Source organism: Tenrec ecaudatus (assembly GCF_050624435.1).
Source record: "Tenrec ecaudatus isolate mTenEca1 chromosome 14 unlocalized genomic scaffold, mTenEca1.hap1 SUPER_14_unloc_3, whole genome shotgun sequence".
Lineage (NCBI taxonomy): Eukaryota > Metazoa > Chordata > Mammalia > Afrosoricida > Tenrecidae > Tenrec > Tenrec ecaudatus.
Genome location: NW_027457646.1, coordinates 1,967,239 through 1,982,389, shown reverse-complemented (window position 1 = coordinate 1,982,389; position 15,151 = coordinate 1,967,239).

Below are 15,151 nucleotides of genomic sequence, written 5' to 3'. Positions count from 1 at the left end.
ATCATCAAATATGTTCCTTTATTGTTAAAATATTAGTATAATATATTCTGTTGTAGAGTGTATTTTATAAATAATTTTACCCCATATTCTCTGTAGTCATAAAATTTTCTTTTAAAGTTTCTCATGCATTAATAAAAAGGTTTCTTGTACAAATCTATATTTATTCAATTTTGTCCTTTACTATTGATTCATATTGCAGGTATACATATTAAAACCATGATTATATTTTTTTCAACAAGATTCTGGAATGATTATTACTTTACTGCTTATTTTAAAAAGAAACACTCTAACATTTCAGTACTTATTGTACATACAGTCCCTGTACAAGAGAGGTTGTTGTTAGGTGTCACTAAGTTAGTTCCAAATCATAGTGACCATATCACCACAGGGAGAAACACTGGCTTGCCCTAAACCATCCTCATAATTGTTCTTATATTTGAGCCCATTGTCTCAGCCTCTTTCAATCTAAAAAGTTTTCCTCTTGTTTACCAAGCTCCATGGTTGAAGTGATATATCTCTTGTTTTTGCCTCCGGTTTGCAAATACACAAAACTCTAAAGGTTTTACATATATAGAATAAGAAAATACATTTAAAAGAAGAACAATAAAGTCAGAGCTGTTGTGTGAATTCTGACTCATAGAACCACAGAGAGCAGAGAAACAGCTCCTTAGGCTTTTGTGTTTTACATTTTATAGAACATGTTTCATCTTTACCACAGCAAGTAGTGTCCTTATAGACAATAGTCCAAAACTAGACAGGTGATGCAGTGGTTGATTTTCTCAGTCTCAGACATGTATAAGCACCACCTGGAAGTTAAAATGTACTCGACTATCCAAGAGCTGAAGAACATATTCAGTTTATTTTGTATACAACTGTGTCGATATGGTAGAAGTGTATTGTTAATTGTTTTATGAGGCCCTGAGCACAGCTGTGAGATTCTGGTTGTAAGAGAATGACATCCTGACCCACTATCACAGTGACTCAGGCGTCACCTTTTCTGATGTGGATACTGAATGTCACAGGTTGGTGCTTTTAGCTCAGTGCTGTATGGGATATGTGACTTTGATCATACATGTAATACTAATCTAACCGTTTTTCAGGATAAGAATCTGGTGGTGGGGGGTTTTCCCCACTAAGACCTACACATTGCATTATTTCCAACTCATCTGAATTATTTCCTGTATGGTCAGTGTTATGAAGAACAAACTTTCAGATATGTTGGTGGGAATTTAAGCACCAGGAACTACTGTTTTTGATGTCTCTGCCACATCCATATTAACCTCTACCACATCCATATTTTCCTGAATATCTGTGCTTAATGAAGTCTGTCCTGACTGAATTTTCACTTATGTGTTTCCCAATCACACCCATGACTATGCTTCTCCTATTCCGGGTCACACTGAGACAGGACAGAAGTGGCAGTGTCCTAGCCGGAAGTGAGGGTCATAGCTAGGTTCCTACTTGCTGTGCACGGTGTGGAGCCAGAGAAGTGTTGCAGCCTGAGCTCTGTGTAGTCGGCGCGCCCACGTTGGGGTCGTGTTGGTGACCAGTTGGGGTGACCTTGCCGCACACAGCAGCCTGGCTCGGGTGCAAGCACCCTTCTCCCCTCACCTCCTCTTATCCAGTACCTCTCCCCTTGTACGGTGAGATGTGGGAGGGTGTCCCAGAGACTGGTCCCATCCCCCTGTTTGGGGATTGGTTGGAATTCCTTGCGAGAAACCTGTTGGAGAAAGGGGGATCCCAGACTGGCTTTGGGCGTCTGTGTTCCCGATTAGTCGCTTTGCAGGTCTCTCCTAAGCCCCCTGCATTGTCTCCATACAGTGTGCCACCTCCCCGAGACTCCTGGAACATCTTCAGCTCAAAGATGAGCCCCGGGTCCCTTTCTTCTCTCGCTATGAAGAAGTGAACGCTATTCAGGAAGCGAGTGGTTGCAGCTGGTGCACAGAACGTTAGGGCTTCCTCCTGAGGTTTGCCCAATGTTGTGACCTGTGCAGTAACTTTCCCCGGGGAGCGGGGCGCGGGGAGAACCCAGGTCTGGAAATGCCCTGGCTCCTTGCCAGCCAGTAGGGTGTCTGCGGGGAGTACACCCACCCTTGAGGTTGTTGAAGTGATATTCCAGCGCACGCACCGCGCACTGAGACATGATTGGCATTCCCAGGTAGCTGGGCTAAGTCCTTCCAGGACTGGAGGCCTCAAGCGAGGTGACCCAGGTTGGTGGCTATCAGTCAACAGTCTGGCAGGTGGCAAGTAAAAGGAGAAAGAGACAGGCCCAGCTGTACAAAGATGGGGTTCAGTGAGCAGGAACTCAGCCAAAGTGAAGGCCAGTCTTTCTTTGGGAAAGCGTATTGGTCTCGATAGAAGGGCAAGAGCCAAGTACGGAAGATCTCCCTTCCCACATACACTCTTCAAGAATTTTGCGTTGTTTCTTTAATTTTTACAAAGCCGGGGGAGTGTGGGAGCTGCTCCTGCTTATTTATTGCCCAAAGGTAAATTTCTGTTTCCTCTGAAGAAGTTTCTAGTAGCTTGTCCTATGTTTAGACTTATGCCGACTCCATTTTAACTGTGTATTCCCACCTGGAGTCATTTTATCTCTATTTTAATTCCCTGAGTGTGTTGCTTTGTTTGGGGACATTTTTTTTAAAATTTGTTTTTATCTTGCACACTCATACAAGGTTGTGTCCTCAATTTCAATCCATTCATTTGCATAGGGAAAGTATTTTGAAATCATTTCTTGAGGTAGTTCATCTGCCTGGATTTGTGAAACATATTCTGCTGTGTGACCCTTGGCTTTATATCTGGATCAATCTGTTCTAGTATATTCTCTAGAAACTAGCTAATTCACATCCAGAATACCTGAGACACAAGTGAGTGATTTTTTTTCCAGGTGGACATTTCCAGAGAAGACTGTCTTAGGGACTCAGAGACAAGTCTAGCGATGATCCACTTAAACTGTGATTGTCCTTTTTCCCATAGGTCAATCTCAGGTGCAGTTATAGGGATTGTCCCCCCACCCCCAAACACCCAACTTAACTGCTGTTGAATCAATTAAGATTCATAGAAACTGTACAGGACAAACCATCCATCATTGCCCCTTTGGATTTCTGAGACTGTAAAACCTTCCATGATCAGAAAGCTTTGTCTTTCTCCTGAGGATTAGATGATGGTCTTGAACTACAGAACTTGCAAATAGTAGTCTATTTTGTAATCTACAACACCACTGGATCTCCTAGGTATGGAGTGTCTGTGTAGTTTTGGCCTTTTTATGATGGATTTGTTTCATTTTTTTAAGTTGAAGAGTAATTTTTAATAAATCATTTTATTGGGGCTCATACAACTCTTATCACAATTCATACATACATCAATTGAGTAAAGCATCCTTATACATTCATTGCCCTCATCATTCTCAAAATTCGCCTTCCACTTGGGTTCCTGGAATCATCTCATTTTCCTTTTTCCCCTACCCCTCCCTCTTTTCTCCCCCCTCCCCCATGAACCCTTAATAGTTTATAAATTATTATTTTATCTTATCTTACACTGTCCGGTCTCTCCCCTCACCTTCCTTCCCGTTTCCCATCACCCAGAGAGGAGGTTACATGTAGATCCCCTAGATCGGTTCTCCCTTTCTATACCCCCTTCCCTCCAGGTGTCGCCACTCTCACCGCTGGTCCTAAGGGGTTCATCCGTCCTAGATTCCCTGTTTCCAGATCCTTACTGCACCGCTGTGCATCCTCTGGTCTAACCAGGTCCCCAAGGCAGAATTGGGATCATGAGAATTGAGGGGAGGAAGCGTTCAAGCACTAGAGGAAGGTTTTGATTTTCATTGTTGCTACACTGAACCCTGAGTGACTCATCTCCTCCCATTTCTTTTAAAATATGGTCAGTAATTTCCATGTCCTTGAAAATAGACACTGGGATCTTGGTCAGAAGTTAATTATAATGGTAATTGCATTATAATTATAGATTGCTTAGAGTGTGTTATTTTCACAAAGCTGAGCCTTCTGCTTCATGAACATGGTCCATTAGTCTCATTATTTGCATTTCTTTTGGTAACTTGGAGTAGTGTTTTTCTTATAGATTTCTTTCTACAAGACTTTGGTTCTCTTAGGTTTATTCCATTTATTTTATCTTTTAGGTAGCTATTGTAAATGATATTATTTTCTGATTTCCTTTTCAGAGCTTTCAACAATTTTCTTCTAGGGCTTTTGGATTTTCTATGTTTAGAAAATCATCAGCAATTACAGAGAGTTGTCATCAGCAATTATAGAGAGTTTTACCTCTTTGTTGCCATTTAGGATGCATTTGGTTTTCATTTGTTGACTGATAGCTATTGTTCAAAGTTTGTGTTAGTCAGGGTGGACTAGAGAAACAAACTCATAGACACTCAAATCTGTTTAAGAAAGACCTTTATATAAAAGAGCAATTGTATATTGAGAAAACATCCTATCCAAGTCCATACGTCCTATATTAACCCATATGTCCAATACCAATCTAAAAATACCGCTTCAGACTCATGCAACACATGCAATGACCCTGGATACAGGAAGATCGCAGGCCAGTAGGTGGAAAGACTTGTGGATCCAGAGGCAATGGAAACTCTCAATGCTGGCAGGGGTCTCTACAGGATCCTCCAGCTGCAGGAATCTAGTGTAGCTCCATGTGTCTTATCAGCAGGAACGTGTCACAGGGAGTGTGAGGTAAAGGTCAGCCTCCCACAACTAATTGCAGGTTTGATAGGCACAATAGTACAGTTGAGATATATAAAGATTATAATAAAGTTCTAGAGAATACGGAGAGATTAGAAGAGAGATTGAAATAATGGAGTCAGACACATTTCCTGGTAGCATGCTCACCTCAGCCCCACTTGGTGGTCCACGTGGAGATGGGAGACAGGAGGGCAGGAGAGAGGAGGAGAGGAAGGAGGACAATGGGAAAGGGAACAGGGGAGCAAGGATGGAGGGAGATGAAGGGAGAGCTGAGAGCCAGGGAGAGTGAGGGGAGAGGGCTTTATATTGTTAACCCAGGCTTATATATCTTCTTTTGGGTGGGGCATGTAAGCCCCCGAATTACAGGTAAAGACATACATCAGAGAAAAGGGTTGTGGTATAGGTAATACAGTAGTGGTAGGGGGGGTGATATAGGGGTACATACACTATAGGAAGAGGAGGGATTAAGGGTTTACATGTGATAAGATGGGTGGATCCTAGATTCAGGATGGCAGCCTAACTTTGTATGTCACCAAGCAGGTTTGACCTGTTTCCTGGCTCTCCATGGAAACCATTAACAGTTGGGTGGGTACCCCACCTAGAGTGGAACAGATGCCTGCAGGAGGAATATGTCTAAGCATCTGACCTCCCACCATGAGCTTTCAAATAACCTCTGTTTGTCAGAAATTTGTGTGAGACAAAGCTGGGGGGCATTTTGTATCCCACAACTATAGTGAGTGTGTATCCCTCCTCCAGCAAGCTATTTATTTCCATAGCATTACCAAATGAGGTCATCAAGCTGTGACCCGATTGACAGGCTAAATTCCACCCCTTCACTTTCAATATTCTCAAGCTGACACCAGATTATTTAACTACCACAGTTTCAGCACAATACGAATTAAGATTGGTATTTAATGATAGCCTTATCTGATTCCAATTTGAAAGGTGAATGCCTTCACTTACTCTGCATTGAGTTCAATGTTTGTCATTGACCTTGCATTTTGCTGTTTTAAGTCCTATCAAATAAGTTTGGACCCACAGCAACACTAGAGAAAACAGAATGAAGCGTAGGTCTTGCTTCATTCTCACAGTTGTGATGTTTGAGGCCTTTTTTGCAGTTACTGTGCCAATCTAGCTTGTTAAAGGTTACCTTTTTAAATAACCTTATGTTTCATAAAGCATTAGGTCCTTATCCAAGTTCTGATTTTCCTAACAAATGTCCGAAGTACTTGAGATGAAGTAATCACCTCCTCCCTTCTTTCTATTAAGCATTGCACATCATTCAATATACAATTGTTTGTTCTTCTGGTGGTCCATCCTACCATCAAATTTTTCTCCAGTACCATAATTCAGGTACATCGTTTGATCTTTCATCCTTTTCATTCATTGTCCAACTTTGACATGCACATGAGACAATTGGAAACCTCATAATTTGGGCCAGGTACATCTGAGTCTTCAAAGAGACTTCCTTGCTCTTCACCTTTGACGAGGTCTGTGCAGCAGGTTTCTTCAACTAAATGCAGCAGTTGATTGAGTCAAGCTTCCATGAATATTGATTGTAGATCCAAGAGAGATGAACTTCTTCCAAATTTCAATATTATCCCCATTTATCCTGATACTTTCCATTGGTCCCATATTAGGGAGTTTAATTTTCTTTACATTGAATTTTAATCTAAAGTGAAGGCAGTAATCCCTGCTCTTTATCAGTAAGTTCTACAAGTCATATTGTCTTACAACATGTAGTTTTATGTCATTTGCATGTGCCGGATTATGAACCTGGCTTCCTTCAATCTTGATGTCATAGTTTTCAGTTAGTACAGCTTCTCAGGTTATTTGCTCAGAACAGCGTGTTGCACAGAGAAACTACTACAGCTTTCAATGATTCTGTATTACTGTGATGCACAATGAAAATTCATGGAAAAAACAAACAAACCACACTACAGGTTGTATTAAACATATATGTTTTAGAAAAAATATTCCGTGAAAGTGCTTAAAATGTTTTCCAGAAAATATGGCCAGGTATTCTGTAACCATTCCAAGAAAAGATCTCAAAAACAAAGTCAACCAAATAAACAATAACACCACCAATGAGTAATGGGAATTAACATATTTGTATGTGTATCTTTGCAAATTGAATGTCCCCTTTAGTCAAGTATCTATTCATGTCCTTTGCCCATTTGCATCTCAAAACTCTGTACATGTCCACCATCTCAACTCGTGCTAATTTACATGTTAGGCTAAAGAAAGAGGACTGAATTTTCAAGAGACTATTCAGAGAAATGAGAGAACACAGTAGAAGTAATATCCACTGTCAGCTGGGGGTTAATGAAATCAGAATTTCTTAACACTCTCTAAGCTTTCTGTGTCAAGACATTTTCTCCACTCTTTGGTGTAAGGAACTTGAGTTCTCAATAAATGGAAGCCAATTCCAGAGAAGATGAAGACATTAGACTCTCTTTTCGGTTTTTTGAGAAAAGATTGAAAGTATCTCTACTTTGTTCTCCTTGGGCTCTAACATGCAGATCACTCCTTCAATTTCCAAGTTAAAGTTCAAAACATGGTGAAAGGCACCACACTGGTCACAATTCTCCAGAAACTGTATAACTTGTCCGCAAGTTTTTATTTTCTTTCGTATATTCTTTGGCCTGGAAGTTATGTCTCTCGTAATAGCAAGAGACTCCAAAAATGGGTTAACATAAAAGAGACTTACATTAGTTGTCAGCATGGATTTTTTTTCCTCCCTGTCCTGGGTGCCCTGTGACAGGTACAGCATCAGGATTTGAGCCCAGGAGTGATGAATCCCTCACAAATCCTCTCCCTAAGATTTGCTGTCTCTTGTGGCTCCATATTTCTGGACCTGAATCTACCACAACCAGCAGAAAAGTTTGCAGCACTTGTTATCAATATGTTTGAGCATCAGGAAACAATTACCTGCCTTAATGCAGCTGACTCTCAAGCGCCAAAAGCATATCCACCAAGCAGTTCTCCCCGCAGCTGAGCGCAATGACCACTGAGGGCACAGCTGTCCATTACTGTGTGAGAGGAACAGTGAGAGGACTCAGTGCCATCCAGGCACAACCTTCCCTGTAATAATGACCTTAGTCTATAGGGATCACATGAGCTGCACAGAGCACAGGAGCCAGACTTCTGGGCAAGGGCAATGGGGGAGGCATGGGAGCAAGGAGCTTCCTCTTAGTATCTAGGGTTTCCTTTCCCTCCAAAACATTTTCTCTGAGAATCTTGTCTTCCTAAATATTACAAAACACCACATCAATTTCAATATTCATTCATTTATATGTTGTATGCATAAACACATTTAAATATATGTATGCATAAATGAATCCTGGTGGTGTGTTGGTTACTCATTAAGCTGCGACCTGAAATTTCAGGAGTTCTTAAGTACTAGCTGTTCCACAGTAGAAAAACAGGGCTTTCTTCTCCCTAAAGAGTTACAGTTTCAGAAGTGCTCAAGGACAATTCTACTCTGTCTATAGGGTCATGATGAGTCTGCACTGGCTCATGGCAGTGAGTGTGAGTGATGAATATATGGATATATACTATATTATTTGTGTCATGAACATGTGTTTAATGATTTTCACATCCTGGATGGCTGTACTGGATTAAATGAAATCACAAGACAACAAACCGTGGGGTTCATCTGAAGAGAACTTAATGAGGAATTCATAGCAACACACAGTTGTATAGTGTAGAAGTAAAACTCTGAGATTGATTACTTCAGTTTCCAACTAATGGAACTAGAAAAAGGTGAGTATGCATAGGTAATATCCAGGCATAGGTAGCATGGGCCTGGGAGAGACAATAAAAAAGTAACCAAGATAAATGAAATAACAGGAACACAACCAGTAAGCTGATTATATGAAAACTGACTCTTTTAGAAGATGAAGAAAAGTGATAAATAGCCAGGTTTCCTGACTATCACAAAAGCAGGAGGACTGGAATCTCTCAGATCAGAAACCGGAGAGGAGACACCATTCTGCATGTTTTGTGGACATGCTTTATGAAGAACTTCCTGTCCACACTGTACAAATATCACTGAAATATGGAAATGCTTAGAAGGAAAGAAAATCAGTAAGGTTCCCACACAAGAAACAGGTAATAGAACGGTCCACTATCATCATGTGAATCCACACCATAAGGGGAATCAGAGAGGATGCATTGTGAATGCTCATACCACTCAATTAGAAAGTTTGTTATGTATGTAATATAAAGTTTACAAATTGAAAACTATTTTTTAAAAAGATTGATAATTGATAACAATTAAAGCAATGCTTGATAAACAACCTGCTTAAGAGCTGTTTTCTGTTGGGAGTGCTCGTTCAGTCTGAGGGAGAACTCTTGTCCATATTCTCTACTCATCTGCTTCTAAATATCAGGGGACATGCAAATGCAGCTCTCTGCCTGCTGATAAAACAACCACAGGCCCTGATGTGGGACTTCTCAGAGGACAGTACCCGTTTCTGGGGTCTCTGCTGTTAATATTTTGAAAGCAAGAGCTAGTCCAGAGGACACATAATGAATTTGGTACCAAACGTGGCTTTCATTTTGGCCATTTTACATGGTAATCATTGTAGAGCTTGCTGTGTGTGTGTATAATTGTGAGTGCATGTGTTTGTATGTAAGTCATCTAATCAGAGTGTCTGTTTGCAGGTGTTCAGTGTGAGGTGCACCTGGTGTAGTCTGTGGGCGATCTGAGAAAGCCTGGAGAGTCTTTGAGACTCTCTTGTGCAGCTTCTGGATTCACCTTCAGTGACCATGGATGAGCTGGGCCCGCCAGTATCCAGGGAAGGGCCTGCAGTGGGTCGCAGGCATTAGTACTGGTGTTAGTACATACTATACAGATTCAGTAAAGGGCCAATTAACCATCTCCAGAGACAACGCCAAGAACACGCTGTATCTGCAGATGAACAGCCTGAAAGCCGAAGACACAGCCATGTATTACTGTGCAAGAGACACAGTGAGGGGAAGTCAGTGAGAGCCCGGACACAAACTTCCCCTGGTGGGAGGATATTGGTCTCCAGGGGGTGCGCAGGACCCACAAAGCACAGGACTCAGACCCAGGAGCAGCTGGAGCTCAAGGCTGGTTTCCTGTGGTTATATGTGGATTCTCAGAAATCTCAGTTCCTTGTGGGAAATCTCTAATTTAAAAAATAATACTTCTGTGCCTACTCCTGGCATCTGTGAATTCAAAGTTATATTGTAACCAAAACTATATTCTGTCCCACAGCAACAATCCGCTTCTTAACCTTTAACGACAGGGAATGACTTTGCCAGCGGTCCCTGCATCAGAGTTCTCAAGACGCTCAGATAAAATATTTTCCAATCAGACTTCAGGAAAATGGTGCCTGGGTAAAGGTATCTATTAAGTGTTTGAGTATTGGCTGAAAGTCTAACAGTATGTTCTTTCAGCACACTCTGAGGAATTCTGGCAATCATCTAGCTAATAATTTAATAAAAGATAGGCAGTCTGCCTATTTTATATTGAATTGTTTCTTCAAATGACACAATTTTTGTTGTTGCTGATTTTTGCTTTTTTTATTTTCCTTTTTTTTACCCCAGGGTAGAGTGCGAACGCAGGGCTCTACTACCACAAATTATTCAGTCAAGTTTCCAACATTTGGGGAAATCTCAGGGGTCAGGACAGCTTTGGTTGTTTTTCCTAACCTTTGTGGCTGTGTGTGTGTGTGTGTGTGTGTGTGTGTGTATCTTTTCTGGAATCCCATCTGAAAATACATAAATTCGCCAACTGTATTTTATTATCTGGGTGTTAATATCCTATATCAGTCTATCCTTCAGAACCTGCAGCCCATGATAGTCCAGGAAACACACTACCTTTTTGTGAAAATTCAGGATTCAGGGAGAGCTTAGGGCCAAACGGGATCATTCAGTTCTTCATGCTGGATGTTGTATCTTCACCTTCACAGCCCCAAAGAATGTCGGCCACTCCTTCTGGTTTCACCCAGAGGGTCCACATTTGTCCTATTAATGAGCTCATCCTCCTCCTAGTGGCTTTGCTAGTATTTTGTTGTTTGATACCGGTAACATTCCCAGTATCCATTGACACACAACCTTAAGTGAAGAATTTCAGCTATTTTGGTATAAGATCCTGTATGAAATGTAAGATTAGGTGTGAATAACTTTATTAATGATGACTTTGTGGATACTACATGTCTTCCTGTGTCAAAGGTAATTTTTTTATTGTTGCATGTACTCTTTCCACACTAGAATAACTCTTGAGTAGATGTAGGAGTGTAGTTGTCAAAGAAAAGTTCTTCCTTCTTAGTGACTTACAAAAGCCACTCCTATTTACAGCACACATTGAATGGGAGCTATTTTTGGCTGAATTCAATGAGATTTCTAGATTTAGCTGACCTTCAAATATTTGAATATCTAATTTTACATAATCTATTGCAGAGAGAAAATGAGTATCTGACAATTTAAATGCTCTTGGTTTTGTTCTGAGTATCTTAGAAAGATATAAGTCCCTGAGAGGAGAGGACTACTGCCTTTATTCCCAAAGCTGTTCTCAAACTTAATTTGTGTCTCCCTCCTCAACCACCTTCTTCATCACTTTCTGTGGCCTGAAAGAATAGGCCTTGTTCTAGAAGAATGGAGAAGTCACGGAAGGGAATGTGTTCTATGAGGAAGCAGCCAACATTCTCATCTCAGATTGACCCCTTTTAAACTTTATTACAAAGTTACCACTCACATGCAAATCTGCACATAGTCCATTGGATATAGTCTCATGATGTATTTACTCAAATTTAGCTCTTATTCTGATTTAATACACCTGGGAAAATAGGCCTCATTGCCAATATGTCAGTTTCTTCCTCTTCTTGGGGAAACTCTCAGAGGTGACACGCTCAGGGATTGAAGCATGGGGTTTTGTGACTGCTTTATCTGTGAATCAGGCTCATTCTCTCCAGGAGAAGCATATGCAAATAAAGGCCCTCCTTATGCTGATAAAAAAAACACCCCAATCCCAACAAAACAGTTCTAGGAGAAGATCCTCAGTACCATAATCTACAAGAGTCGCTGTTCTGAAAGTTGTATGAACACAGAATCATCATGGAGTCTGTACTAAGCTGGGTTTTTCAGGCAGCTATTTTAATAAGTAATGCTATTGAGAGCAAGTTTGTGTGAGTGGGTATGAGTTGCACATAGTTGACATGTGTGATCGTTTTCATGACCGGCATATATTTTGTTTGAAAATGGCAATTGCAATGTGCAACTGGTTGAGTCTGAAGGAAACTTGAGGGAGCATAAGACATTTTTGAGATTCTAATGTGCAAACTCTGGATTTACATTTAGTAACTTTTCCATGACCTGTATGAGCCAAGTTCCAGGCCTGCAGGGTGTCTTATTAGTACTGTTGATATCACATATTGTACAGATTCCATGAAAGCTGGTTTACCATCTCCAGAGACATTGCCAAGAACACACCGTATCAGCGAAAGGACAGTCTAAAAGTCAATCACACGTCCATGTATAATGGTGGGGAAGAAACACAGAGAGAAGTCAAAGTGAGTACAGACACAAACCTCCTATGCAGGGAGGGAGCTGTGTTGCAGGGCTCTGTAAGGGCATGAACAGAAGGAATGATTCTGGATCATGTGCATTTGGAGAGGGAGTTTCTAGTCTGGATCTCTATTGTGATCCAGGGTTCTTCATCTCACTATTTCACACGGGAATTTATGTTTTGTTTTCTTTTTATGATTCAGTTCCTACCCTTAATATATGTGAATTCAAAGTTGTATTGTAAGAAAATAAAACATTCTCATAGAGAGAAAAACAACCAACCCAAATGAGCTTGTCCCATAGGGAGTAGAAATTTTCCAGGGGTGATCAGCGTGTATTTTGAGAAGGTCAGTGTTTTAGTCCTGGTGGACTGGAGAAACAAATTCATAGACACTCCTATGTGTATAGGAAAAAGCTTTATATAAAGAGCAACGGTATATTGAGAAAACACACCAGTCCAGTGCAGATTAAACCCATAAGGCCAATATTAGCCCATATGTCTGATACCATTCTGTAAATTCCTCTTCAGACTCATGCAATACATGATACAATGCCAGGTGCAAGAAAATCACGGGTTAGTGGGTGGAAAGTCTTGTGGATCCAGTGGCATTAGAAGCATCTTACTGCTGGCGTGGGCCTCCACGTGACTCCTCCAGCTCCAAGGTTCTGGCTGCCATTAGCATAGCTCCATGTGGCTTGTCAACAACAATGCCTCACAGGGAGAGAGTGTATCTAGCCTTCAGTGAGCTATTCATCTCCTTTGCACCTCCAAATGAGGTCATTAAGGCGTGACCTGATTGACAGGCTAGACTGCACCCCTTCGCAGGTTCACAGGAGATCATGTAACTGCCACAGTCTGAATATCTTTCAGGAAGACTCAGTGGAGTGCTAACCGTTAAGGCCTCAATCAATGGCTGTAAAGTTGGTGGTTTGAAACGTGGTGTCATTTATTCAAGTACAATATATTGTAAAAAGTTGCTTTCACCCAAACTAAAATTCTGTTGACATTGATCAGTTCCAAGTCATAGTAATTCTAGAGGACAGACTAGAACTGCTCCTACAAGATTTCCAAGCCTGTATTTCCTTATGAGATTATTCCACCACAAATTCTCCCACACAGCAGTTCGTGGGTCTGAATGACTGAATTTTCATTTAACAGCTAGGCAAGTCATGACTGTCCCATTAGGATTGGTAGTTCTTACTTATCTATCAGTTATTTTTAAAAAATATTATATCCTGTCAAACAATCTTCATAGTTTAGAATTATGTTTTTCATCAAGCCTTGGTGTTTTTCATCCAGATTCTTCCCCTAGATCAGGGGTCAGTAAATTTCTTTTTTCAAAAAGACCTCTGAAAACTATAATTGATTATTCCATTGGTCATATAGACTTGGAGACAATTATTCAACCTTACTGATTGTGAAAACAACAGCAGGAAAGAGAAAAGGGCATAGCTGTGTGCTAATAGAATGTTATTCACAAAGACAGGCACTGGGCCATGAGCCTGTTAACCAAAGCCCTTCAATGAGGGTCTGTGTAAGTAACAGATGATCTTCTGTTTCTTTTCTAAAACAGTTTTATTGGAATTTCATGCACATGATATAATTCAATCATATCAAGAAGAGGCATATACCTGTCTTGATTTTCTCTGCAGTAGGAGCAGCTTGCCTGCCACTACCTCTCATCCCCTAAAATTTTTTGCCAGTGCCAAATTCTTCTCCACTCATCCCTTGGTCAGGAATGCCTCCCAGTTGATGAGGTGTCCCATCTGTGGCGCAGAAACACCCTAGACACTGACAGAAGAGCGCTTCAGCAGCTTGGCATCCCTACATTCCCTGACTTGATTGATCCCTAGTCACAGCTTCCAAACCAGCATATCTCAAAGGACATTGACACAGCAGCCAAGCTCATTGGGGCTGCCACAGTTGGAGTGGCATCTCTGGAGCCCGCATTGGGACTGGGTTTGGGAGCCTCATCCTTGCTTATGCCAGGAACCCTTCTCTGAAGCAGCCGCTCTTCTCTTATGCCATCCTGGGCTTTGCCTTCTCGAAGGCCCTCGGGCTTTTCTGCCTGATGGTGGCCTTCCTCATCCTTTTTACCATGTGAAGGAGCCATATCTACCCCCCACATTTCTCTGTCCCAAGTCTCTCTGCCCAAAATTTCCCTTCCCTGCACCTCCCCGGACAGCCTGGGAAAATAATTGGCTCAAGGTTTGACAGAGACAAATAAATACTGTATTAATAAAGATGCTTCTTTTTTAAAAAAAGTGGGGGGCATACAATCATCATCACTATCGATTAAATTTTTTCTTCCTTTTGTTCATATCATTACATTTTTGGCAAAATGTACACAGGAAAACATTCTCCAATTCAACCACTGTTATATGTACAATTGAGTATCTTTGATGATACTTTTCATGTTTACAACCATTATTGATATCCTTTTCAAAATTATCCCATCACCAATAATATAAACTGAATTCCCCCTAAGCAACAACCATTTCACCTTCACCCATGGTAACCATTGGTCAAGCTTTGTTTGTTTTTATATAGTTTTAAAAATAGATGTATATAATATTCACATATCAGGCATCAAAGAACAAAAAAATCATATAATTGGGTGCATACCTCCATGATACAATCACCGAGGACAAACAGGTGCATATGCAAATGTGGTGAACAAAGCTGATGGTGCCGGCTATCAAAAGAGATAGTGTCTGGGGTCTTAAAGGCTTGAAGGTAAGCAAATGGCTATCTAACTCAGAAGCAACAAAGCCCACATGGAAGAAGCACACCAGCCTGTGTCATCAAGAGGTGTGCAAGGGATCAGGTATAGGCATCATAAGAAAAAAAAAATCTTACCAGAGTGAATGAAGGGGAAAGTGCAGAGTGGTGACCCTAAGCCCATTTGTTG